Below are 25,560 nucleotides of genomic sequence, written 5' to 3' on the forward strand. Positions count from 1 at the left end.
ATTTATTATAAAAAGGATACTTCAGGCTTGATACTGTTTTGAAACATTCAATTCATCAAGTTCCCCTGTTCGATTCAATCTCCCTAAGAATTCTTCAGAGTGTGATCAGCCTCTCACATCCACGTGAGGCCAAATGGGAACAAGTCCAGTAAACACACACAGACTGCTTCTGATCTTCACTTCCACCCTTGAGAGAGAAAATTATGACCCCCATTTTACAGAAAAGGAAACTGAGGCCTGAAGAGTTTAAGTAACTCACTCAGGAACATATAGCTAAATAAATGGCAGAGCTGAGCCCTGGACCTGGGTTCATCTGGTTCCGAAGTCCAGTGTACAGTGAGGCCTCCAGTTGTTTCTGTAGCTTGTGTATTAAAAAAAAAAAACAAAAAACAACTTAAACACTGCTTGGGACACTTATTTATAAATAAAAACCAAAATCCAGTAAGGGATGGCAAAAATTTTAAAAATGATTACAAATATTATAAGAAAGTCTAGTTTAGGATAGAGACCGGACAGAGATTTATAACTCCCCCTCTCCCTACTTTTCACCACATCCAATGTCAACTGACACACAAAATCAGATCATAACTCATAAGAGCTCCAGAAATGAAGACTGACAGCCAGACTAGAGCCAGAATGGTGAATAAACATTTGCTCATCACAAGACGTATGAGATTGAAAGGAGAGGTACAAATAGTGACTGACACAGGCACTGGTCTTTGTCACTCATCAGCTGGAAAGTGAGGCCTTATTGCTCCCCTCTGCCTGTCCCTGGCTCAGGCTCTGAACCCTCCAGAAATTCAGCAACCCACTATGATGTGGAAGGTGCTCCTTGAGTGGCCAGAGCCACTTCACACCTGTATCACCCCTATGAGCATCTCTCATGCTACATCTGTGCCAGCATTGCAGTGACAATCTTGTGACATGGCCAGGGACAGACATGGATTCCGATACTCTATTGCAGCCAGAGAGTTGAAGACAAATAAGAAGTGGCTGTGACAGCCTGGGTGTGGGAGTCACACAAAATCCACCTCTAGGCTACTTATAAAAAGATATATCTAAGATGAAGTCATATGATATGATTAAAAATAATTAGCTGGATAAATACGCATCAGGAGAAAATAAATGTAAACAAACTATGGGTTGCAATGTTCATATCAAAACTATAAAATTCAAGATAAAAACCCCTAGATGATTCAATTATGTTTATGTTTGAAAAGAGTAATTACCACAAAGAAAATATCATACTGAGCAAGCAAAAGCTATTGAGAATTGGTCAGAAAATAACAGGATCCCAATAATAATGGATGACATTAACTTGCTTCTCAGAACATGCAAATTAAAGAGGTTAAAGAGGGAGGCAGGAGGACATAAAGAACATAAATAGGTTGATTAATTATACTGAGAGGACGCCCTTACTATCTGTGTTCACACATTACAAATTCAGGAGCCCAGTAGATTTGGGTGGCAAGGTATATATTAAACATTTACATTATAGAAAGCAATTTAATTGCAAACATCAGGAGCAAGGTAAAAGGCCAGTTAAACCAAACACTTCAGCAGAAACATTCCTTCATTCTAGGAAAAGCATCATTTATCCTGAGGGTAATAGTGGGGTTTTTTGTTTTATTTTGTTTTTGGTCTAAGAAATGTTTTAAAGGGCCCTTAAAAAATGAAATGTGAGCTCCTACTTCCCTTGCTGTGAAATAAAAAGAAATATATGTACTAGTCTCTGTCCCCAGGTCTTGACGCAGAACTCCCAATACCCTTGCAATCGCCTGAGTAATAGGGGTTCTAGGAACCGCTAATAGGGGTTCTGTCTAGTATTTGGTCTTTGACCCAGGCTCCGGACACAGAGCTCCTAAAACCCTTGCAATTTCCTGAGCGATGGGGGTGATGGAGCATCATACACAAAGTTCCTAAATCTCTTGGAGTTTCCTGAGTTATAGGAGCATCTTTTGTTGTAACCAGGTAACTCTTGGGATCCTGGATGGGGGCTGGTCACCGGAAAGACCAAGCTATAATTAGGAGCTCAGAACTTTCTGCCCCACCTCCACCTTCTAGAGAGGGGAGAAGAGCTGGGGATCGAGTTCTGATCGTGCCTTCGTGATAAAGTCTCCATAAAAATCCCTGAAGTACAGGTTGGTGTCAGGAGGGTAGCACACCCATTCCACGGGGACAGAAGTTCCTGTGCTTGAGACTCTCCAGACCTCACTCTGTGTACCTTTCTGTCTGGCTGTTCATCTGTATTTTTATCATATTCTTTATTATATGATAAACTGGTAGGTGTACGTAAGCGACTCCCTGAGTTCTGTGAGCTGTTCTAGCAAATTATTGAACCCAATAAGAGGAGTGCAGGAACCCCCAATTTATAGCCAGCCCGTCGGAAGTATGGGAAGCCCAGACTTGCAAATGGTATCTGCGGGGGGGGGGGGGGGGGGGGGGGGCAGTCCTGTGGGACTGAGCCCTTAAATAGGATCTGACTCGACCTCCAGGTACATAGTGTCAAGATGGAATTGAATTACAGGATGCCCAGCTGGTAGCTGGTGTTAGAGGCTTGGTCCGTGTGGAAAATAACCCACACATTAGGGTCAGAAACGTTGTGAGCTGAATAAATGAAATGTATTTTCCTTTTACTCACCAGCCCTCACCAGCCTTGATGTGGAAGAAGATGGTGAAAAAAAAAAGAATAAATTGCCCTGCAGAGAAGTAACAAAAAAATCAGAAACGGGGAAGCTGGGAAACGCAAGGACAGGCAGGGGCACTGGGGCAAGAGCACAGCAAAGAACAGAGGCCAAAGAAACAGCCAGTGAGCGATTCCCAGCGATGGAGAAGGGCCAATACATTCTGAGAACCATCGGCATCTGACATCGAGTTTAAAAGTTGTTTCTGGCACTGTACCATAAATACCTTCTGGTTGCCTAATCCTTTGATTAAAAGTCTGACATGCAGAAGAGCCTTGTGTTAGTGGTGCTTTGGGAGAATAAAGGGGAGAGGACAGCGTTTAGTGAGGGCAAATGTATTAACAAGGAGGGCAGCTCCCCCGGGGGCAAGCTCGCCTCGCTCACCAGCGTCTGCTTCCTCTCCACGTTTGGGGGCAGAAGAGCGTGATGGTTTCCCACCCTCTTCCAGTCCAGCATAGCTAACTATCTTTTTGTGATCAATGAGATATGAGCAGGGGTTCATCCAGGAAAAAGCAGTTTAGAGCCCACCCTCCTGCTGTAGCCACTAGCAGTTTCTAGATAGTGGCAACTCCATCAGCCTAAGTCTCTGTAAGTCACCCCTAAAACCAACGGCTGTGTAGCAGGAGCAAAAAAAATAAATGCTATTGGATGTTTTTCTTCTCAATAAGTGTGGAAAATCTCAAATTTTGATTTACCAATAAGCTTGTAAAATTCAAAGATTTGTCATACTTATTTTTAAATTAATCTGGTTTGAAAAACCCAGGAGGAGAGGCCTCCCCGAAGCCATGGTTGTAGCTTATTTAAAGTCACCCCCGTACATCACAAAGACAAGCACAAGTTGTTGAGAAGGCAACAATGCCTTTCACACTAAGGTTTTAATTTGCCAGGCAAATAAAGGCATCGTCTTTAAATACTCCCCTCCCAGAATTATTGGTAATACTTTGGGGAGTGAATTTCGGAATTCTCATTTTTCATTACAAAGTTTATTGGCTATTCCAAGACAAAGGGCTGGTGTAAGTATTTCAAATGAAGCAAGGAATTGTTCTGAGTTTATTTTTCTCATAAGAAACTTTTCTAAATACCTCTGAAACATGTGAGCATCTAGCTTGCATCTCATGTTGATATTTTTAATAAATCAAAGTGAGCTTAATTTGGCAATTTAGAGTCACAGTAGTACCTGATTACAAATCATTCAACATTAAAAATGAAGGCATTTGGACTTAACATTCCAAACAAAATGCACTTGACTCTTTTAAAACTCTGAGTAAATATCTGAGAGAAGGAAAGGCTAAAGGCAAGTTTAATAGCATTGTTAAGCATTTTGTGGAACTAAAAGCACACTGAGAATACCTTTCTACCCAACACAGAAGATCTAAATTGCTGAGTTGCTCATTCAATCAACTTCATCCAAATTGAACACTTGGAGAAAAGAAATGAACGCTATTATTAGATGTTGCCAGTGGCTCGACTGAGGAAGAAAAACATTCAGCAGACGCTATGTAGAAGGCAGATGGTGAGCAAAACAGGGCAACGGCAAGCACGGGAGTTACAGTTTGGTGCAGAGAATAGGCGCTGACCAGTAATCACAAAAACTGTTGTACCTGCACCTGTGATCACTGCCCTGAAGGAGACACACAACTATGCCAGGGGAACCTATACGGGCAGATCTGGGAGATACTGTGGGCTCAGTTCCAGACCTCTGCAATAAAGCAAGTATCTCGATCAAGAGAGTGGTAATCTTTTTGCTGATGGAAAGTCTTGCCTTCAGTTTGTAAAAGATACAGCATCTGTGAAATGCAATAAAGCAAAGCACAACAAAACAGTGTGTGCCCATAGCTGGAGAATCTGGCCTCTTGGTACAGCAGGTCAGAGACAGCTTTCTTGAGGAAGTGACATTTGAGCTGACACTGTAGGGAAGTGTCAACAATGAAGCAGGTAGGAGAGAGTATTCTAGGCCAGGGAACCAGCATGTGCAAAGGCCGAGTGGTACATAAGAGCAAGGTGAGCATGAGGAATCTGAGGCCAGTGGGGGTGACATCCATTGGGGTGCTGGGTCGTGTTCATCCATTCAGCCACTTGCTCAGTCATTAATCAAACATATACTAAGTTAAGAGTCTTCTATGTGTCAGACAGACATTGTTCCAGGCACCAGGGGAGAGAGAGCAGTGAATAGGACAGGTAAGGATCCTGTTTTCATGGGGCTTACATCCCTATATGGATAATAAATAAATAACATACTTTTAAAAACTCAGAGTGATAAGAGAATTAAGAGAGGGCAACCACTACACTGTACACTTAAAAATGGCTACGATGGTATGTATATCTTACCACAATAAAAAATATTGGGGGAAAAGAAAGGAAAATAGACTCTAAACAAATGAATAAAAAAAGAGGTTGATTTGGCAACCAACACAGTAATAATTATTTCAAGCAAGAAATCTCATTGGATGCTAAAACTATTGGCAAAGCTAGGATGAGAAACAGGATGTTTTACACAGTCTCGGAGTGTATTCCCACAAGATACTTGGTAATTACAAGAGATAAACAGCAACTTCACAGATACAACCTCAACCAAGTCAAACCAATGTGCGCAGAGGATGCGGGGAGAACACAGCATCGCCTCTCTGGTAGACCTGCCAAGAACGCAGCCTGAACCTAATCATGAGATCACATCAGACAAATCCAAAGCGAAGAACTTGCAGCAGAAAAACTAGCCCGGAACCCTTAAAAAATGTCAAGGTTACGAAAGATAAAGACTGAGGAACAGTTGTTCCAAACTGAAGGAATCGAAAGAGACATGATCCTGGACAAAATAAACTGGACCAGAAAAAAAAAAGTTTTCTTTTGCTATAGAGAATATTACTGGAACAACTGGCAACATTTGAATGAAGTAAATTAGAGAATTGGATTGTACCAATATTAATTGCCTGGTTATGATCATTGTCTTTGGCCATGTAAGAGAATGTCTTTGTTTTTAGGAAACATACTGTAGGGGTAAATGGGCAGCGTTATGTCTGCACCTTACCCTCAAACAGTTCATAAAAAATTATATATGTGTGTGTTAGATGTATATTACATATGTATATTATGAATGTGTATATATTTTCTGTGTGTGTGTATATATATATATAGAGAGAGAGAGAGAGAAAGAGAGAGAGAGCCCTCTGAAGAAGTGATACTTAGGTTGAGCTTTAAATGACAAGAGAGGGCGGTTTAGGCAGAGGAACAGCTAGTGCAAAGACCCTGAGGCTGGAAAGCATTTGGTGGGTGTGAGGGGCAGAAAGTCCAGTGTGGCTGAAGCGGAGTGGGCAAGGAAGCAAGCGCTATGAGATTTGAGCAGAGAGGATTTTTGCCTTTTTTCCTAAAAATAACAGGAAGCATAATCAGTTTAAAAGAGGGTAGCAAGTTCTCACTTGCATATCGAAAGCCCACATTGGCTGCAGCTTGAACAGCAGGGCAGGGCGTGGGGCACACGTGGGCCTGGGGAGACAAACTAGAGGCCAGTGCAGACAGCCCGTCCGATGGGGGTGATGGGGCTTGGACTCAGGGCTCAGGGGAGATGGAGAAAGAGCATGGGTTTGGGATGTTTAGGAGACAAAAAATGAAATGGAACTTGGTGGTAACTGGAATGTACCCTCTGGTTCTCTTCTTTCAAGCTGTGGATCAGTGCATGGAACTGAACCTAAGATTTCAAGGTGAATTATTCACCCCATCCTTGCTATAGGTTTGGATTTTGTTTTGTTTCCTATGACCACACTCCTTTGCCAGACAATGCCTCAAAATAGAGAACAAGAGACGGAGCAAGTTTGCACTGCAGGTAGGCCTTAGGTGTATGGAAATGGTACTTAGACAAAAAGGGGGCGGGTCTCCTGGAACACAGGCCACATCTCTGAGGTTAACATGGGTTTCTAATGTCCCAGCACAACGCAGGGAAATGCCATGTGCTGGAGGCCAGATCCCCTTCCACAGCCAGACTACGGCCTCAGAACACATTCCCCCAGGAGAGCAGCTGTCTGCGCGACTGGAAGATTGCCTGCCCCTCCCTCTTTGGAAAGCACAGCAGATGCTCTTCTATAATGTCTAATTACTCCAGGGAATGGCATCATTTTTATGATTAATCAGTTGCATATTCTCAGGGACATATGTGAGGTGAGTATCCAAGGACAACAAAAGACCCTGCAGAGGAGATAAATTGAGTCCAGCCCCTGTGGCTGAGAGTTAGAGAAACAGATTGATTGTATATATTACATAGATATCTCTGCATGTAGATTACTGCCAAAACAAAGACTATTTTCATCTAAATTCACCATGAAACAATTTTTTAAAAACAATCTACAGGTTATGTAAATGGTGGGGGAATGTTGTAAATAATAAATATCTCCTTGACAGAAGTCAAATAATAAGGAGCTAGTGAGCCTGCAACTGTAATTATCACTTATAAAGTAGCACCCAACAAATTTTTTTAAAAAGCTTTTGTGCTTAATAGGATTCTTTCAAGAAGGAGTCAAAGCAAGCAGGAGTATTCCAAGTTGCTTCGTAAAGCGCCGCTCCAATGTCAACCCCTTTGTGAGTTTTCTCTGATCTCTCAAGCTGAATTCATAGGCCTGTCCTCTGAGCTCTCACGGTGCTCACCGGTGGGAAGTGGAATTATTTATCAGGGTAGGTCCCTCTGATGAGTCTGGGCAATTTCAGCGCCTAGTATACTGTTCAGCTTCCTTCTCATTCAGGGGCCTTCAAGAGGATGCAAATATGAAAAGCATCCTTAGTTTTAGAGCTGGCAGCTGCTAATACTTATGGAAGAATTAACTCAAGGGGCCAGGAACTAACTCCATGCACTGGTTCCTTTAATCCTCTCGATAACCTTAATGAGGTGGGTACTACCAAGCTGAAGAAACTGAGCAAGAAAGTCAAAGAGATACATCCACGGTCACATTACTAGTACGTGGGGACTATCAGGAGTCTAATTCAGAGTCTGACTCTGCCATCTCCTAGAGGAGATGGGAACTCACTGGCCTGGGAGTCAAAATACCTACGGTCAAGTGTTGATTTGGTAGTTTATTAGCTGTAGCCCTAAGATACTCACGGAGCCCCCTGGCCTCTGGGATTTTCTTGTAATCTCAGAGTTCCAGGTCTCAGCCACAATCACCTGCAAGACAGCAGCTGTCCCCTAGCCCAGCTTCACATATTGAGCACATCCTAGGGCTATGGGATTAGCATTTGAGCCAAATGTTTTTGATGAGATAAATGTTTTTGGATGGATTTACTTGGGCATCATTGCTTTCCTGATGCATTTACTCATCTCAGAGCATTTAAAGACCAAATGGGGCACTGGTCTAAGTGCCTAGAGGCAGTAAAAATTAAGCAAACGGTCCCCGCACTCCAGGAACTAAGAGTCCAACAAGAAGTTCCAACAAAGAGGCACAGGGTCTGGAGACTACAATCCACAGCTCCAGGCCACGTGCTCTCCATCACAGCATGGGTTGGCCTGTCGTGCCACCTGTTCTCCCATCGTGCCCAGCAGTCACCTGGGCAAGAGAAACGCATCTTCATTAGCCTTTCCTTATACTTTCTACGCACGTTTGTATTCCAGGGACAGTATCACCTTACGAGTCAGTGGGTTGGGAACTACTTACAATTTTCATCCTGACCTTTCTGAAACGTTACTCAGTGGTAAGCAGGCCATTTCCTTTGCACTGAGTAGGATTACAATTTAAAATTCAACTTTGTTTTGTACAGTAGGTCAACCATCAAAATGGTGCAAGGACACATGCTCCTTTCAGCTTTTGCCTTTGGCTGTGAGACCAGTGTGACCTACGCTTCTTTGGAAACTTATAGCGCATAAAATTTTAATGTTTTTTTAAAATCTTGACATGTTTTTCTGATTGAAAAAACAGGTGTCTTGACATCCTAGATTGGTCACTTCCACCTGGAACTAAGGAAAGAGCTTATATTTATAGCAGAGAATGGAGAATGGCACAATCTCCACAATTTTTTCCCCCAGGCCACTAGACCCTCACTTGTGAAGGGCTTCCTGTTCTCAGGTGTGATGACCTGATTGCCTTATATGTGGGTCCTTTCCTCCTCCTCACCCATCTCCAGCGGTGAGATTAGAAATGTCACCTATTCAAGCAGAGATCAGAAAGGAAACCTTTTCTGGACTCTGTCGTACATCTTGTATCCTGTACACCTTGTGTCTCGGACATTATTGTCTGCTGCACTTGTCAGACTAAGCTAGTATCACGCCGCACTAACTAGCCCCTGTGCTGTCCCTGCCCAAATAAAGTCAAAGAGGGAGAACCAAAAGCAGAAGGACACCCTTTTGGTTTTCCTACAACAGGCTCCTCATTGCAGGTCCTACCTGGGAACGGAGGCATGTGCTTTGGCTCCCCTGGCGGTTATAATATGTGACCACAGCAGTGACCATTGAAGGCCCCTGCCACCGACAAGGTCTCCTGAGCCACAAGGCAGCACCCATGGTCCCTGAGAAGGTGGGAGCCTCTGCCTTTTCAGTGCTTCAAGTGTCGGCCAGAAGCGGTGATGCCTCTACAGTGCACTCTGAGCGCGTTACTTTAAACGTGGCAACTCTCTATTTAAGGAATTGGTGTTGTAGAGAGGAAAGCTCCAAATTCCATGAAAGCACATTAAAGAAAATGAAATTAGCTTAAGAGTGCAAACACACATCAAGCCATTAAATAATTTAAAAGGCACTTAAGTGTGGCCCGGTGCCATACAAGGATGGACACTCGAACGGCTTGAGTTGTACTGAGCTAAAGTGTTTGGCGGCATTCAACTGGGAGGCTGATGCTAAAAACCTGCAGTTCTCCAGGAAGCACTCTTGTGAAGAACAAGGGGGACAGATTTTTAACAAGGGCGCTCTCCTGGTCACTAACGCTATGGGAAGTTGTGCGTGTGGCTGTCACTGCCAACACCTAGGCCATATGCGCCTTCCCTTCTTCCTTCCTTCAATTTTGTCCAAGGTACAGTGTGCCCAACACCACCACCACTAACAAAACAACAACCCTGCATTTCTCTGCCTTCCCTGAAGTCAGAAGCCACCATTTGATACAGTCCTAGTCAGTAACGGGCAAGCAGAAACCTTTGGGGAATTTCTGGGAAAAGTCTAACTTCCTGATAGAAATGCGATCCCGTCTGTCACCAGGACGTGGTAGCTGGGAGACTGGAAATGACAGAGCCGGTCTTTCAAGACAAAGACCACGACCAGCTAAGCATGGTAGAGCAGAGAGACAGAAGGAGCCTGGCATGCTGGTGCCATCAGGAGCTGCTGCGCCAAGCCCAGAATGCCAACCTCTGAACTTTCTAAGTGAAGGGAATAAACCCTTATTGGACTAAGCTACTGTGATTGTCTGTTTCATGAAGCTGGAGGCAATCCTTAATCAACATAGAGTGGGGATAAAGAAAGAGTTCCCTGTCCAATAAACTTTGGCATTGGTAGGGCAAACACAGGTCCTTGTTACACACCTTTCCCAACCTTTTATATCCTAGATGCTTGATGATGCTTCGAGAGGAGGGTAGGTACAGTGTATCCCAAATTCTCTTTGGAATTTATGGAAACTTATTTCATGTTACATTTCTTGAGAATAGGGTTCTGCCAGATATACTTTGGGAAGCACCTCTCTCTCTCTCTCTCTCTCTCTCCATCCCCACCCCGGTCCCAGGAAACAACATGCCTGTCTAGCATGTACAAGTATAAATTCTTAGCAAAAGTTAAAACATAAAACCATTATAACTTTGCATACTGCACTGAATAGTGTCTCCCCCAACTTCATGTCCAACTAGAACCTGTGACTGTGACCTTATTTAGAAATAGGATCTTTGCAGAAAGTTAAGATGAAGTCATGGTGGATTGGGATGAGCCCTAAATCCAATGGTGGTGGCCCTTATAAGGAGAAGGAGATTTGGACATAGAGAGGCACAGAGGACACACAGATATGGAAGAGAAGGCCATGTGATCCTGGAGGCAGAGGCTGGAGTGGTGCAGCTACAAGCTAAAAGCCACCAAGGATTGCTGGCCCCACCAGAAGGCCAGAAGAGGCAAGGCAGGGTTCTCCCCTCGAGCAGAGCCTGCAGGGAGAGCATGGCCCTGCCGACACCTGATTTCAGACATCTAGCCTCCAGAACTGTAAGAGAATATATTTCTCTGTCTATAAGTTTAAGAGAATACATTTCAATCTATAGGTTTTGTTAAGGCTGCCCTAGAAAACAAATATACTTTGTAAAATTGTAATTTTTCCCCTGTATCCAGGGATGGACATTAAGGATGAACATAGGGGCCTGGCCATCTAGAGAGCCTGCCTCAGCCCCACCCATCTCTCCCATCATATTTTAGATTCTTGTAAGGAACTTTTCTTCCTGTCTCTTTTCCTTGAAATCAAATGACATCTTGAAAACTCTGACGTTAAAAAATGAAGACACTGACATTTAGAAAGAAATGCCCTGAAGAGCAGCTTTTCAGGAACTCCCGATTTGCCAGTAATTCTGTGCCTCGCCCTGGGTCAGTGCCTTGTCTTCACTCAGCTTCATTTGTCTGATCTTTGTAATTCAGGGGCTGGACTGAATGAAGATCTCTACAGTCCCCTCCACTGTGACATGCTGGGATTCTGGTGGGAATGTTTCCCACATGTGACATCTGACGCATATTACTCAGAAACATAAAGACAGAAAGGGCCTTGTTAATGCTTAGGGCTCCTTTTGAGCTTTTGTGAGTTCATTTATATATAAGAATCTCACTTTTTAGGACATTTCTTTGAACTGAACTAGAGAAAGGAATGCAGTGTTGTGTCTGGCGTAGCGTCTGCCTTGGCATATTGAAAGTTCTAGAAGAGACGACTGATTCTTAAGAGGAGGCTGTAATGGAAATCAGGGGGACAATAATGAATGTGCGTCACCCCTTCCCACCCTTTAGAGAAACTAAGTCAATTGTTCAAATTACAAAAGTTGTCCTTATTTTATAAATAAGGTTACTAAAGATTTCCTTTAAAATAAACAACACAGCAAACTAATGGCTCAACCTGCTCTTCTCCAACCTAAACCACCCCAGTTCCTTCAGATGTCTTCCTATGAACCAGCATCTATCTACCTGACCATGAAGGGTGCTTTTTCCTGAACCTCGGCCACTTTTCCTCGTGCTTTGTAGGTGTGATGCCCAGCACAGAGCACAATACTCTCAAAACTGACATACACAAAGGAAGCTTAGGAAAAGATGCATATTGGAGCTTAAATGTCATTATTTCAATATATCCCACAAGTTACAAGAAATGCAGTGACATAATGAGAAATAAAAGTGTCCCTGCTTTTCGTGAGGACACACAAGACACAGTGTCTTTATAAGGTACAGCACAATATTATAATTATCAGACATAAATAACTTTAATGTTTTAGATGCTTATAACGCTTGTCAAAGGTGGTTTGAGGAAGCCAAAGAGACTACAAATTCTGTAACATGCACACCCTGTGGACATTTGCAAGTAATTTGTGCTTAGCAATGACACAGAAACTTTAAAATAAGATATTGTCTCCCTAATTCTCTATGTATATCAATAGCACTATTGACTATTACATTTAAAACAAAGGAGAAAAAGAGACCAAAAGAATGAATCGGATTTTTTAAAGTCATAAATTATGTAGGGTTACAAGTTATAAAATTTGTTTGTTTACCCAGTCTACAAAGATTCATTGGTTGCCTATTATGTGTCCACTTTTCTAATCCAAAAATTAAATTAATAATATCATCTATCTTACAGGGTTGTCATAATATTTAGACTTTAAATACATAAATATACAAATGTATATTATTGTCATCAGCTTGGGCTACTATAGCAAAATACCATTTCTGGCTTATAAACAACAGAAATTTATTTCTCACAGTTCTGGTGGCTGAAAATCCAAGACCAAGGAGCTGACCGATTCAGAGTCTGGCTGTGGCATATGTCGGAGCTCCCTTACTTTTTAACCCTGAATACCATTCCGTTGTAACATTCCGCTGCATCTCACTTCCCCACAGAGGACTTTCCTGGCCACTCTGGCTAAAGCAGCCTCCGCTGCTCACTGCCACTCTTGTTACCTGAATTTACCTTTTGCATAACAAGTATTAGTGTCTGGCACTGTTTATTTGCATGTTTAACATCTTTCTTTCCTTACTAGAGTGTGACCTCCTGGTTCACCATGGCATCCCCAGCGCCTGGAACAGCAGCTGCTCATAGAGGGCACTCAGTAAACACGTGTTGACTGACTGACTGACTGATACGCATAGTCAAACCTTACACACTCACCAACCACTGTGATAAACTACTCATACTGCTAGTATACCTCAATCGCATTAAAAAATTTTATTGCTGTAAAATACACATAATATAGAATTTACCATCCTAACTCTTTTTATGTGTACAGTTCAGTGATATTAAATACATTCATAATGCTGTGCAACCATCACCACCATCCATCTCCATAACTCTTTATCTTGTAAAAGTGAAACTCTATACCCATTAACTCCACATGCACCTGCACCAGCCCCTGACCCCACCATGCTACTTTCTGTCTCTATGAACTGACTACTCTAAGTACCTCGGGTAAGTGAAATCATACAGTACTCGTCTTTCTGTGACAGGTGTATTTCACTTAGTGCATGTCCTCAAGGATCATTCGGCTGTGGCATATGTCAGAGCTCCCTTCCTTTTTAACCCTGAATAACATCCCATTGTGTGTACAAACCACATTTTCCTTTTCCACACTTGCATTGCTCCCATGGTTTAGCTATGTGACCAGTGCTGCTGTTGACATGGCTGTCCAAATATTTCTTCGAGTCCCTACATCAGTCAAATTTAAACATACATTTTCTTAAACATCTCCTATGTAACCTCCCTTTTGTGCCCTCCCCCCAAATTAACAATAGGGCTGCTATCTGGGTCAAATTTATCTATTTGAAAGAGATATTACTGAACTAAAAGTATAAAGACCAGAACTTGGAGTAAGCAAATAAAAAACAATGGAATCAATATTACAGCTGTCTTCCTCTGTTCCTCCCTCCGTCCCCGAGGAGCAGCCTCTCATAATACAAACCACAAAACCCTCCAGAGAAGAACTGCAGAAGCAGCCTGTGCAGGAGGGAAGGATCAGATACCCCGGCGCCTGCCCCCCCCATTGCCTTCCTCTTGGGCTGCTCTCCCCAAATCCCCTCTTTCTGCTCACCCTCCCCACCCTCTGCTATGCTTTCACTCCCTCTTTGAGACTAAGAAGACATGCTTCCCCTGTTTGCTGTAGAAAGGCAGAGTCTCGCTGACATTTAAAAAACAAGACACAACCAAAGAAGAGACACTGTGACATTCAAGCACATGAAAAGATGCTCAGCGTCATTGATCATTGGGGAAATGCAAATTAAAACCACAATGAGATAATACCCCACACCTATCGTAATGGTTAAAATGAAAAAACAAAAAAACACAGCAATACCAAGTGCAGAGCGATTACAACTCTCATGCACGGCTGGTGGGAACGCAACATGGCGCGTACAGTCATTTTGGAAACCATTTGGCAGTTTCTTATAAAGTTAAGCAGACACAGGGCAGAGAATTATGATCTTGTGTTTACACAAAAACCTGCATGCCAATATACACACTGTCTTTATTCATGATCGTCAAAAGTAGAAATTACCCAAATGTTCCTTACTGGGTGAAAGGCCAAACAATTGTGGCACAGCCATCCAAAGGAACATTATCCAGCAATCAAAAGAAATGAACTATTTATTAGTATTGTAAGAACTGGATGAATCTCAAAAACATTATGCAAAGTGAAAGAAATCAGACACAAAAGACTACACTGTATGATCCCATTTAGATGACATTCTAGAAAAAGCAAAACCGAAAACAGATGGGTAGTTTTCAGGGGTTGGGGTGGACAGAGGAGATTCACTACAAAGGAACAGGAGGGAACTGTTCTCTATCTTCATTATGGTGCAGGTTACACGACCGTATATATTTGTCAAAATTCATAGAACTATAAATCTAAGAAAGGTGAATTTTACTGTATGTATATTATGTCTCAATAAGCTTGACTTAAAAAACACACAAATAAATAAATTTTAAAATGAACTTCTAGAGCCACACCATTGTGTCTATGCAGAGGACCCAGGCTCCAGCTGTGGTCACTGCATGGTTTTTATATAAGGCTGTTAAAAAATGACCTTCTGCATAATACTGGGGGGACACAATAGTAAATATACCAGCAACACAAACAGCATAAGAAGAAATCATTTTGAAAAGCCTGGTTTCTGATCCTACAGGTCTTAAAGGACCCTGTATGATTCAGTGCCTTCCCTGGGGATCCCAGGCTCCTTTCAAGGTGCCATCTGGGAGCTGGGCCATGATCCACCTAAGCTCCTCCTTGAGTAAGGCGCAAAGGACCTTACTCCAAATCGATAGCCACCCCGAGCCCTCTGAGTGGCAGAATCCAAATGACTGACATCCTGAAAGGCACAGACCACCCTCGTTGCCTTGTCTAAGAGCCTCGCCCCCACCACCTCGCAAGTACGGCAGCAAAAGCATCACTAAACTGTGTGGTGAGGGACAGTGGGAATTACAATGTGAGAATCGAGACCTTCGCCTCTTAATCTGACTAACTGAAAAAATATTTTAGCAGGTAAAAGGCAATGGACTTCAAAGAGGAGAGACACCAAGATAGTTTCGGATCAGCCTGGGGACTTGCTGTGCTAACAGAAGCCCTGCTTTCTTGGCCGGCTCCTTATTTTACAGATCTTTCTGTAAAATCCTGATGATCCCAATTCCCAACAATAAAAACAAGGTTTCTTTGCATAACTACAGCTATAGCCCTGCTTTATAACATTGCCGACTTAATTAAGCATTGCTCCGCGGGTGTCCCAGTTGAGGAAACTGTGAGTTTTTGTCCCATCATTCTAAATCAACCTCGCAGATTTGTCCTTTGACAATATTCTCCAGCTATTTTCATTTGGGGTTTGAAGTTGGCTAATGTTTAACATCATGGTTAAGAGGAAAAGCTTCAGTTTTAATAAAACTTACAGTAAACAGAACAAAACAGAAGACATTTTTTAATTATGGAAAAATTTGAAAGTATATGAAGTTAGAGAGCATACTATAATGTACCCCAAGTACCCACCACCTAGCTTCAGAGCAGACTTCAGTTTGCCCAAGAGAGTCCAGGTTATGCCTGTTGCTCCATGTAATTGTTAATGGCACCTCCTTTCACTCTAAAAAGTGCCAGTTTAGGTGATAGATAGTAATACCCAACTCAATAATTATCAACTTATGGCCTTATCTTAATTCACCTCCAATCCTACTTATCCCTCAATAAAAAAGATGATTTTGAGACAAATCCTAGATATTATAGCATTTCATCCATAAGCATAATAGACTTTTAAAAGGAGATTTTAAAAATTCTTTGACATCCTAATCTTGACAGATCTTCAGTTCAGAGCTAAATATAACAAGTACAGGCTTCAAAGCCGACAACGGTTTTACAGCCTGCGACTTTAACAGAGTGAAGATATATATAGCAGGATCCCAAAACTGTCTCCGTCTTAACGATGATCACTAAGGCTGAAAAATGAAGCAATAATCTCCAAATTAGATGGAAACACGGAGGCAAATGAAATTTCTTGCACAGATTTGCTTTCTAAACAAAGAGCCTTTGGCACCCTCAGATCCCTCCTTCCATTCAGGTTAAAAAAAAAAAAAAGGCAGCCCCACCCTGCCCCCACCACGAGGACACACTCTGTTAGCTCACTTACTTTCTCTGTGAGGTCCTTACATTCTAGGCCTCAACCAAGCATTGGCAACTCTGACAAATGATCTTCTGCAGCAGTTGGGCAATAACTGTGGCCCAGGTCCCCAGGAGCAGTTTTCATCTTCAGTGAATTCTCATTTTTCTGCCAACCTCTTTTAGACTATCAGCCCAGGCCGTCTTTCTAACTTGCCTCTTCCACCTCCCTGCAGTCTCTGAAGAGACACAACTGAGCTTATTAGAATCGTATGGAAACTAAAAGTCCATCGTTGAGTGGGATAGAGACTGTTTCAATCTTTCCGGACTTCTCTAGCTGGGAGAGGATACTGGACTTGAGTTGATAGTTATTTTCATAACAAAGAAAAGCAAACTTCACAGTGTTTGCATTTAAATCATGGCCATGCCAGTAGTTTGTTTTATCACTACTGTGCAGAACTTGATTAAAAATTAATGTCCTTGGCTTCTAATTCAAGATGGCAGGCCTAACCCACCTGTCCCCATGTTTCATTCTCTCCTTAGTCCCCATTAAATTGATCATAAGGAGTACAAATATATAATCTCACAATAGCAAATTAAAGTAGTTCTTTACCACAGGAGAGATTTCAATAAGTTTCTCGTGGACAAAAACCAGATGAGGAGCTGGAGATGAATGTTCGAAGCCTCTGCCTAGATTTCAGGCAGAGGATTCAGGAGCCAAGGAGGCAGGTGACCTGTCTGGCAGAGCCCTAAAGATGTCCCAGACTCTAAAATGGCAGGGATTGTGGAGGACAGGAAATAAGGAGACTGAACATAGGGCACAAATTGCAGGTCTCTGCGGAGCAGCAGAACCTTCCCACTCCCTCTCCTACCTCCACATACAGTGCTCCACAGCCAAGCGCTCAGCGGCCGTCACCTCTGTATCTATATCTGAAAATAGTCTGCATACGCTGCTGGTCCTGAATTTACCAACTTCATCACGGATGGGTCTTCCTAGAGAAGCTGCCCACACTGTGAACTAGCACAGCTGAGATGGTGCTGGTGCTCCCCAGCGAAACAGGATCCACTGGAACTTCACCCTGGGAGCATTTTTCACCTAGTGGCCCAGGGGATGAGATAGTGGAGCCCCCTGAGAAGGATATGAAATCCTAGCCCGTTACTTATTGTGCAGTAAACAATATCAACCCTGTCAGAGAAAGTACACTTTAAGAGTTTTCAGCTTTTAGAATTCCCTTAGAGACAAATCTTGAAAACCAACTACGGCTTTGCAACAGAATTAATATTTTATCAATTTTGATAACGCAAAAGTAAATGTTCAGCTAGAGGGAAGGGGGCAGCAGGCAAGGAGAGGTGGTGGTAACCACCGTATCTTACAGAGTCGAGAGTTAAATGACCCAATCAACAGTCCTCGGAATGAAAAATCTGGTTTTAATAAATGCATTGCCTGGAGTAGCAGGGATGGAAGGTGGTGAGGAGATGTGAGGTGTAAATGAGCTACATCCTTGACTTTCATGGCAAAAAGTCACTAGATGATGATCGAAGTTGATAAATTCAAAACAGCAGTGCCATCTGCATGATATTTTGAGATACAGAGGGAACTATAGCAGAATAGAAAACACAACTAAAAGTGGTTTGCCTGTGGATAAAGGATTTGGGGTGGGGCAGCCCCTCAGCCCTATTTGATTTAGTAACTGCACACATCATATGGGGACAGGAGAATAAAGAAAAATAATGGTATGTTTTATGAAATACGAGCAAGGGAGTCTCTCGCACAGTGCTATTGGAACAGCGCGGAATGGGTTAAGCTGGATCCTGCATAACTATGGCAACAGATGTAGCTAATTTAGGACACAAATGAGGGTGTTGGAAGGTTCTAAGAGAAACATGGTGCTGAGAGGGAAGGAGGGGAAACGCTAAATACAGGAATGCTGAGATACTCAGTGTGGATGCTCTGCCATCTGACACAGTAGAGGAGGAAAGACTGAACCCGCCCTCACCTTCCTGGTGTCTTTTCGCCACAGATTTTTAAAAGTAAAAGTCAAGAGATTCTTCTTGGGCCTCCATGCTGAGCCAGGAAAGCAAACACGAAGAAATTCATTCCAATAAAATCATATGGGCGGAACATCATGTCGGTTGTTAAAGGAAATCCTGTCTTCATTAAGGCCCCGTGCATTTCAAAGTTTAATAACTTCATTTGTTCTTCAAGGAAAACAATCCACAAATGACACTTGAATGCACGTGTATTGCCTTTCCCTTCAGTAAACTGAGTCACAATTCGGCAGGAGCATTTAGCTACCCTTTCAAGGTTAATTACCAAAGGAACACAAAAATGGGAACAAATCTGCTTCGCTTCTAGTTACTAGGAAGGCTGCCACCCACAGGGCAGGATCCGTGAGGAGTTGACATCTTTGCGACATCAGTTCTTCCCATCACACGATATTTGATTTCTGGAGTAAATACGGGGACTTCACATTTTCATCGAAAATTGTCCATTTCATCAGGTTTTCACATATGTTGGGGTACAATAATGCAGTGTCATGATCTCAAACCTCTTCTCCCCTTTGTTCCACATCTGACATCTAGTATTGCTAAATTTTTAAAATCTGAATTAGGCTTGCCAGTGGTTTGTCTATTTGGTGGGCTTCCTTGAAGAATCAACTTGCAGACAGAAAGTGGGAGGAGGGTGTATATGGTGAAGAAAAGAGCCTGTGGAAGGTGTGGAAGCCGATGAGGAAGGGGGGTTCATGTCCAGAAAGATGGTGGTTCTTGTGAGGAAAGACCAAGTGAGCAGTAGAGTAGGTGAGGAGTTTGGGCTTCATCCCGAGGGCAGGGGAATGAGGAGATTGGGTATTTTTCTAGAAGGGTCGCTGTGGATGGATGGAGGGGGGTGAGGCTCAATGTCAGAGGAGAAGCGGGAGGCTCGGGGGGTAACAGAACTGGCCCAGGCAGAACAGAGGGCAGCCTCGTCAACATAGGGACCAAAGTCTATGGGCAAGGAAGCTGCTAGAACTGGAACCACTGTGGCCACCTCAAGGGAGCCAGGGGATTCTTCTCTAAATTGGCCAGGGAAGTTTTGCTCACATCTGTTTTTGGTTTGCTGGGCGGGGGGGGGGGGGGGGGGGGGGGGGGGGGGTCCTTTTTTTTTATACTCTCTTCACCCTGTCCCCCTCCCCTGTTTGGCCTGATATGGCACCAGCCCTAAGATTCCAAGTCTTCACAGGCCCATGCCGGTCCAATCAGTTTTCTGTATGTGTGTAGGGGGATGCTGGGGAGGGTGTCAAATGGTCCTTAGAGCTGCCACTCCTAGAAGCCAGAGGGATTTTCTACTTGTCTAGGTGAGTTTTCCCAGCCACCTCGAGGAGGGGCCTAGGAAATGCCGTTCCAGGTATCACCTGGGGCACTGAAAGCTGTTTTCTGGCAACCACATCCTAAACTCCCTGGCTTCTAGGTCTTGCCTGGGTTGCTTGCGGGTGAGGTTCTGTGTCACATCAAATACATTAGGAATATTTACTGTTGGGCCAAGTGGCATTTATTTATGTATTTATGAATCTTTATTTTTAGCTGCAATTCCTGGGGTGATCAGAACTGACCTGGCTTGAAACTGGCTATGTTTAAGCCCCACTTTACTGGGGGCTCCCTCAGCACATGTCCAGAATTGGGGTCCAGACACTCAAGGTGGAAGGTGCTGATAAAGTTCCTAGAGCCCTCCTACTTTCCGACAACGCCACAACGTCACAATCCATCCAGGCCTGGTGCAGTGAGCCTGAGGAATATTCTAGGACTCAACTGGGAGAACATCATTGCTTCTGCCCAGGAGGGGGCCTTGTTGAATCATGGGCTGGCTGATGTTGGTTGGTACCATGTGTACCATATCTTCTGAAGAGTCCTTAAAGAATCTGGGCCCATTGTCCTCTCCCTGTTCTCTAAAACTAAAATGAATCTGTCTTGGTCTTGCTTTGCCTGGCACTGTCTTGCTTTTAGCACTGAAAGTTCCTCATCCCAGGAAACCCACCAGTCCTGGGCAATCAGGGCCCTAGTGACACAGCATCAAATATAACTGTGTGTGCGTGTGTGTGTGTGTCTATGATATGTATATGTCAAAAGGAAAGCTACCAAAACCATGATTATAATGGAAGACTAACATATTCTTACAATCTTTGACAGATCACTTAGGTACAAGAAAATTTTAAAATAGATTTGAACAATATGATCCATAAACATGTATTAATCCATACAGCTGAACATTGTACTCCACAGAGAATTAGACTTTTCTTTTCTCCTCATTTCATAACATTGGCTAACCTTTCATGTGTAGTTTATCTTGCTGAAGACAGAGGCAGGTTTTGGTATTACTGCCTTAAAATTCTTTCAGGCTAAAACTATGGTAGTCAAGGTATATGGAGTCAATTATTGGGGCTGCAATTTCTCTTCTAGAGATTCAAAATTCTATCCCAAGAATCATGGGTCTGTCCTTGTACACAGTTTAAAATGCCTAAACTGCTTAGAAATCCCTTTTGAAAGAAAAAGTTTTCTCATGGGCCCAGGGTTGATCCAAGTCACTTTTACTAAAATGTAACTTAAATATTATACTCATAAAGGCCACTTCTAAACACTTATACTTTATAGCTTTTTTTTTAAATCATCACCCAAGGATACTTTTTCCATTGCTTTTCAGAGAGAGTAAAAGGGAGAGAGAGAGAGAGAGAGAGAGAGAAACATCGATGTGAGCGTACATTGACTGGTTGCTTCCTGCACACACTCCGATTGGGGCCAGGGATCGAGCCTGCAACCAAGGTTCATGCCCTTGGTCGGAATGGAACCTGGGACCCTTCAGTCCTTGGGCCAATGCTCTAACCACTGAGGAAACCAGCTAGGGCAACTTTATAGCTTTTACATAGCTAAAATGGCAAAACAAAGATGCAAGTAAATACAACTATCAAACTTTAAAATGTCAAATTAATAAAATAAATTCACTGCAACAGATAATATTGTTTTGCTGAAACTAAAACACCATTTTGGGTTTAGCAATAGAAGGATGTAGTCTCAGGTCTAGTACTGTATATTATCATTTTCTGAATTTTGATTTCAACAATCCAAATGCAGACAACCCATAAAGCATGCCGTGCAAAACAATATTAATAACATCACAATGCGTCTGATTTAAGAGTATACTATCAAAATAATCCTGGAGTGCCCACGTAAATGAGGTGCCATTTCATACCAATAAAAATAGTAATAATCTCTAACATTTATTTAACCTTACTATATGCTCCAAGTGTTTCACATGTAATACCTCTAATCCTCACAATATCACTATGAAATCAATACCACATATTTATCCACATATTATCATAAGAAGAAACTGAGGAACAGAGAGGCCGACTAACTCACCCAAAGTCTCACAGCTAGTAAGTAGAAAAGTGGGTTTGAAGTCAGGCAGTCTGGCTCCCCTTAACCATTGCACCCAATTACCTATATCCTTGCTTTGGATTATCGGAGAGTTACTAACTTGCATTAAACAGGGATCTAATCCAATTAGTGCTAAAACCAGCAACAGCAACTTTTTCATTGCATTTTTACTACAACACCTGCTGCTAATAAATTGCTGAGACTCAGTCCATATGCTGGTAGGTCTGGCATGAGAGCTATATTCCTTGCCAATGCAGCACTGGTCGCCAGGAGCAAGCCTGTGCCCTATGTGGACTCACCTCTCTCTCCACATGCTCCTGTTTCAATTCCCCTCCCCTCATCCACGCTGTGACCCGAGCACCAGGCCCACCCCTGGCTTACACGGGAAGATACAGAGGGTTAGGCCCTGCATTGGTTTGGGGCTGGCCATCAACATGAACACATTTTTGCTATTCATTACTTAAGACTATCATTGAAATGAAACCACTAATTTTAAAATATATCTTTACTGATTTCAGAGAGAGGAAAGGAGAGGGAGAGAGAGAGATAGAAACATCAATGATGAGAAAGTCATTGATCGGCTGCCTCCTGCATGCCCCTGACTAGGGTTCGTGCCTGCAACCTGGGCATGTACCCTGACCAGGAATCGAACCCTAATCGCCTGGATCCTAGGTCGTTGTTCAACCGCTGAGCCACTAATTTTAAAGACACAGATCCCTCAAAAGACATATATCCTTAGAACCCCAGGGGTCTGAGAGACCTGTACATCATGTGATATCATGAGCTTATATAGAAGGACACTATAAAAAACAGCTGAAGGCAACCCAACCTTGTGTCTGACAAGGACATGATTGAAGACATCATTCCAAACACAGTATTATATTTGAAAAAAATTTCTTTCTAATCTTAGAGTCAAGAATTGATGGAAGGAGACTTGACTTGGGTTGGTGAACACATAATACAGTGTACAGAGGATGTGTTGTAGAATTGTGCACCTGAAACCTATATAATTTCATTAACCAGTGTTACCCCAATAAAAAATATATATATATTGTGTTTCCCTTAAGAAGTTTATATTTTGTGTTTTTATGTTCTGGACATGTGATGTTTTGTGTTTGTGCTTTTCCTGCACAGTTCTTAACACAATTTGTAATTATATATTCATTGCAGAGATTTCTTCATGAATGTCTATTTCTTGGGTTCACAGGACATGGCACATAGTAGGTCCTCACTGAATGTTTGTTGAGTGAACAGGTGAGTGATGAGTCAACAAATAAATAAAAGATATGAGTCATGGGCTGGTCAATTGCCCTTTATGCATGAGCTACTAGAAAGTTGAGAGCTGGATTTGTTTTCCCCTCATGAAAGGTGTAGAGGGTCTTATGCTTGTATGTTTGTATTAGTCTCATTCTTAATACTATTTTATGTCTCCTCCCTTACTTTCCTGTTTTCCTTTCCCATCTACTTCTTAGTTAGTCTGCCTTCTTAAAATTTATAAATTCCTGTAAACTGTTTTAAATCCCTGTGGAGGGAATAAATATATTTACTAGTCTTTTTTTCATATATTTAAAAACTTAACATTGAACTTTCTGCCAACAAACACATTTAATCACCTGAAACTCTTAAAAACAAGTGAGGTTTGCTAATTCCAGCACTATACTAATATTTAGAGCAAATTCAGCCCAAGCCTAGAAACTACATGTTGTGTAGTGTGTTTGTGTCAAGTACAGATCTAACAGGGCTAAGCAATTTGGTAGACAAGAAAAAGCACAGGACTTGCTACAGAAATGTTATGGATTTTGGATCAAAGAATGATTTATTGTTAGCGGTGCTCCAAAATGTATTGACCGCCTACTAATACTGAGAAGTTTGCTTTCACTGTACCCTATCGGGGTTGGGCGTCGGGCAAGATCCTGGTCCACAGGCATTGAGAAATGTCTGATCACGTTGTGGAATGAAGGTACAACATTATAAAGTGAACATATTAAATGGTCTAACCCCTTTTTAAAAATCTCTGAAATTTATTTTTCATATGCTAGTGGGCAGATGGCTTGCACGCCTGAAACTTCAGTTAACCTTCTCTGGTCCTATTCATTTAAAGCACTTTCACTTCAAATGATGACCAACTATTTTTCCCTTAAAATGAAATATCATTTTCAAATCCCACTCATGAGGACACCCCTTACTGCCCAAGTTAAATATCTCAGCTGGACCCACAGGCCAGCAGTGAAAGGACGGGAGTCTGCCCCCTCCAATCATCTGCTCCTCTCTTTTGAGGTTATTCACAAAACACAAAATGTTCATTTCAGAAACAGATTTGATTTCTGTTATTTATAAGGGCCGTTTGAGCCAGTTGAATTTTAGATGACAAACTGCAAAGAGGAGGGGAGAGTGGGTGTAAAGAAACAGACGGGTAATAATCATGTGTCACAGATAAATGACAATTTTTAAAAAAATTTGATAGGGTGTGGGCTGGGGTTCTTTTCTTTCTCTCCCCTCTCCTGGGGGGGGGGGGGGTAGGTCGGCAGGGGTGGAGATTAGACAAGAAAAGGAAGGGGGGGGGGGTAAAGGCAAGACAATAGGCTAGACCGGGCGCCTGAGCAGCATCCCAAAGCAGCCGCCCCTGCCACCCTCCCCCAGCACCTGGTAGGCCGCGGTCGCTGTTTCAAAACAGGCAGGCGGGGGCCTCGGGGACCGCGGGGGGCCTCCGCCCGGGCGCGGGAGGGCAGGAGAAGCGGAGGGAGAGCGGGGAGGGGAGATGGAAGCTAAGAGATGTGCAGACTGGCAAGACCTCCACGGGGATAGTGGTCTTTGCCCCCGCAAAGTGCTGGAGTCGCATAAAAATCCAAGCCCATCAGGACCCGCTGCAAATGCAGGCGGCTGCAGACGCCACACCTGCTCCCCGCAGCTGCGGAGCGCGGCGCTCGGGAGCCGGCGAGGCCCGGGGAGCGCGCCCCGCACGGCTACCCCGCAGGGCGGCGGCCCGGCGGGAAGGGGCGGGAGGGGAGGCGGCAGAGCGAGGCTAGCACCCGCCCCCGGGGGAGAAGAGAGCCCCCACCTGTCAGGCGCTGCACTCTAGGGGAGCAGGTCCCGCTGTCCCCGCGCACAGGCCGGCGCCTGGCAGCCCCGCTTCCCCAAGAACCTCCGATGCTCCATCATCAACAGAAACCTTGAGGCATAAAACAGCGGCGGGGAAGGGCTGCGGCGCAGACGCGCTCCCCGCAGGCGCTCCCCGGGCGGACCAGCCGGCTCCCGCCCGGCGCGAGGATGCTGCAGGGTCTCAAATTCCACTAAAACACACAAAACCCAGGCAAGCCCGCGGCGCCCTGCGCGGGAGAGCGGCTTACCTTCTGCGCGGCTTTTTATCCATCTTTGGATTCCACCGTAGGCTGCTGTTGGTTTGGTTTCGTTGCTTATTTTTCTCTCTCTTGTGGATCCGCTTAATAAATGCGCCCCGCTAATCTGCAGAGCAGCGTCCCCTCCCCATCCCGCAGCCCCGCGCCCGTCGGAGCCGCCGTGGAATCCCACCAGCAGTGCCGCTTCTGGCGTCGCTGGGATTCGGGCCGCCGAGGCCGCCCCTCCTGGACAAAAGGCGCCCGTTCCCGCTCGTCCCTCACAGCCCAGCCGTCAGAATTAAGTCCATTTCCCGCACGAGGCCGGGAGGAAATGAGCGCCCTCGCGGCCGTGCGCGCTGACAAAAGGACGCTCGCGGTGCCCACAG

General features: G+C 43.7%; 1 protein-coding gene across 1 annotated transcript in view; it reads right to left on the bottom strand.

Moving 5' to 3' along the window:
• Nucleotides 1-25,286, bottom strand: part of ADD2 (adducin 2) — an 85,388-nt gene extending 60,102 nt beyond the window's left edge. Inside the window, exon 1 of the mRNA XM_016202612.2 lies at nucleotides 25,187-25,286. The gene's annotated coding sequence lies outside the window, so the exon portion shown is untranslated. The remainder of the gene's footprint in view (nucleotides 1-25,186) is intronic.
• Nucleotides 25,287-25,560: the final 274 nt, after the last annotated feature.

Source organism: Miniopterus natalensis, chromosome 13 (genome assembly GCF_054644295.1).
Source record: "Miniopterus natalensis isolate mMinNat1 chromosome 13, mMinNat1.hap1, whole genome shotgun sequence".
Classification (NCBI taxonomy): Eukaryota; Metazoa; Chordata; class Mammalia; order Chiroptera; family Miniopteridae; genus Miniopterus; species Miniopterus natalensis.